The sequence below is a fragment of the Mus pahari genome, chromosome 15 (genome assembly GCF_900095145.1).
Source record: "Mus pahari chromosome 15, PAHARI_EIJ_v1.1, whole genome shotgun sequence".
Lineage (NCBI taxonomy): Eukaryota > Metazoa > Chordata > Mammalia > Rodentia > Muridae > Mus > Mus pahari.
In genome coordinates, this window is record NC_034604.1 from 35270196 (window position 1) to 35273464 (window position 3269).

Consider the following 3269-nt stretch of genomic DNA (forward strand, 5'->3'; position numbering starts at 1 on the left):
GAGGGAGAGGGAGAGGATTGGAATGGAAATGTATTAATTCATGTATTCATTTACTGACTTGTCAACTTCTCATTGAATAGCTATTGTGTCAGGCACTTCTGCCTTTGTTAAGCACTTAGTTGGGGACCCTGCCCTGAAATTACCATTTCTACTTTGTGTGGGCCTGGATCTGAACTCCCTCTATCCCAGACTGACCTTGAACTCAGGAATCTGCTTGCTTTTGTAAGTATAAACAAAAAACTTAGCTGGGTGGAGTCTCCTGTGATAACCACTCCTGCGAGCTCTTTATCTCCTTCCTTAGCAAGTTTCTGACAAGTATGTCGGTTCTGACCAGCCGGCTCCGAGTGCAGCTGCTTTTGTTCTTTTAGATTCCTGAATCCCCTCCTATAATTCATATTGCATTGTTTACATAACCGAGAAATTATATATTTTTGAACTCATGTCTTAGGAGTTCTTTTCCACAGCCTTCAGTGCTGTCCTGAAGGTCCCAGTGTTTACTGATTTTGCTGAGACACTAGCCACACCTTTACCTCCTAGACTCGAGCTGTCTCTGATTAGCAAGGAGTCATTAATATTAACTGGGAGGATATTCCTTGAAAGAGAAATGTACATATGTACATTATTATATAAACATACAAATATGTACATTATCAGGGATGGAGGGATGGCTCAGTGGTTAAGAGCACTGACTGCTCCTCCAGTGGTCCTGAGTTCAATTCCCAGCAACCACATGGTAGCTCACAACCATCTGTAATGGGATCTGATGCCCTCTTCTGGTGTGTCTGCAACAGCTACAGTGTACTCATATACATAAAATAAATAAATCTTAAAAAATTATGTGCATTATTATACCAACAAGCCTTATGCTCAGAGCTGCCATCAACAGTCATGTAGGCCCTTGCCTGCTGGCCCTGTCCCAGGAGCAGGAACCATGTCATTCCACCTCTGCCAAGGCCATACCTAACACTACATAGAACACAAATCTTTTGTATGTGAGAGACATGAAAAACCAAAATCACTTACAGGTGAAGTGTTTTTCCAAGACTCCTTTTCCAGCTCTCAACTGCAGATCATTTATACAAATTCTGTCAGTGACGTAATGCCTTGTTCTGGTTCATTATTGTTCTAATAATTACTAGTTTATTGAGTACAGATATTCAGGTAGTATTTTAATTTTCACTTTCCTCTTATTCTTTGAACTTTCATTGTTTTTATTTAAACAGGGAGGGACTGAAAGGGTTTTATCTTAAAGTCCAAAATATCAATTGTGATATTAGTACCTTCTTCAAATTAAACTTACAGAATGATGAGAGAGGAGTGATTTCTTTACATAGTTTCAAGTTGACTGAGCATATGAGGATGTGGGGAAAAGATACAAATGACTCAAGGTTATCAAGAAGTGGACGTTTTATATTTTGGGTGGATAAACCAAGCAGCAGACCAGGCCAAGGTGTTCCACATGGGCGAAGTGGACAGAAGGGCAGAGAAGAACAGAGAGAGAGAGAGAGAGAGAGAGAGAGAGAGAGAGAGAGAGGAGGGGTTGGCTTCCTCTCTTATACAGAAAATGACGTCACACCAGTGAGGACAGTATCTGAGCCAAGTGGATTGTGGAATAGAAAGTCGTCATCCTGGCAACGCAGGTCAAGTCACATGGTTAGGCGGGGCTTGCAGTATCCTGGTGCTAACAGGACGTTTAATCTCTTGTTTATTAAATAATCTCAGGCATGTTGAAGCTGTGTTGAGAGTTTAGGAGGAGGCTGATTACCGAGAGTCAGCTTGGAGCCTGCTAGAATATGACCACCATCAGTATTGCTCTATCTTAGGCTGAGAGTGCATGAGAAGACATTTATTTGCCCACATTGTTGCTTCCACAGCCACCCCTCCTTACCCACCACTTGTGGATGTGGCTTGGTTAGGATGCAGCACTTTTCTGAATGTAGAGCTTACACCCTGGTAAACTGGAGAATTATATAATCTGGATTTGTTATCTACCTTCTTGCTTCTCAGGACAATTGAAGGACTTCTTTGACATAGAAGTGGCTAAGCAAATGTTTTGATTTGTTACAAACCTGTCTAAGTCTTAGATTTGATTACTTTATTATTGATTTTATTTGTTTATTTTACTTATATGTTTTATTGTTGATATATAAATCCTCCTTTTCCTAAATATCCTTTGCCAGTACTTACGCAAAACCAGTATTTACCATGTATCTCTCTCTGGAAGTTCATTTGTGTGCAGGATGCAATCATCAAGGTCAAAATATGTTACAGCTTCTCCTTTATCTTAGTGGAGAGAAAAAGAGAAAATAGCTTCAGTAATTTGTTGCCCAGTGGAGTTTAAAATTATACATCTGGATGTAGGCGTTTTAATTATAAATTCTTTTCTTTAAACCTCTTAAGGATATTTAATCACATGTGGTCAGACTGGTGGGTAGGAGACAGGGCATTTCAAATTCTGGTAAATGCCATTGGGCAGCTTCAATAAAGAATGGAAAGGTATTCTACTGTCTCCTGTACTTCACTGTCTACAGAACAAATTTAGCAAGGCACTGACTAACCGAATTGTCATTATGCCTAAAGGGACACAAAAATACACACAAGGAGAAAGTGCCAATTAATGAATAAGTAAATCGTGGATGATAAACATTGGGTGGTGGGGGATGGGCAGGACTTCAAAGGCAGTGGCACCACAACTCACAAGAGTTGGAAACCAATACCAGCTTGATCTTTCCTTGAATAGACAGTCTTCCTATACAGAAGTATCAAGAAGAGAGAAGGCTACCTGTGTACAGTTAGAGGTAAGTCCTAACACCATGCCGTGTTCATACACAGTATGTGCACCACCAATTTGCATATGCTTTGATAAAAATAATGAATAAATACTGAATTATATCAAAGCACTCATCTAGAATTTGGGGACCTTCAAAAAGATTCCAGGTACCTTACTAAAACATACTGAGGAATAAATGGTCTATAATCTATTTTCAGAACATGGTACTGTTTTGAAATTTGGATGAACTTATAATCTCTTGGGAAAACAATACAAAAGGTATTAAGGATCTTTTAGTGCAATTCCAGGGAATCTGTGAAGTTTATGAAGGTCCCACATGGGCCAGGGTTAAGAACTAAGAAGTTTAAAATACACTGTGCTAGGTCATGAGCATGTTTATGGGAGTCAGCCTTCCTTTCCAAGTGACTGCTTTGAGGTTATCATCTGCTGAGTTTGCAGGGGGCAGGGTTAGTTCTGCCTCTCTCTCTCTCTCTCTCTC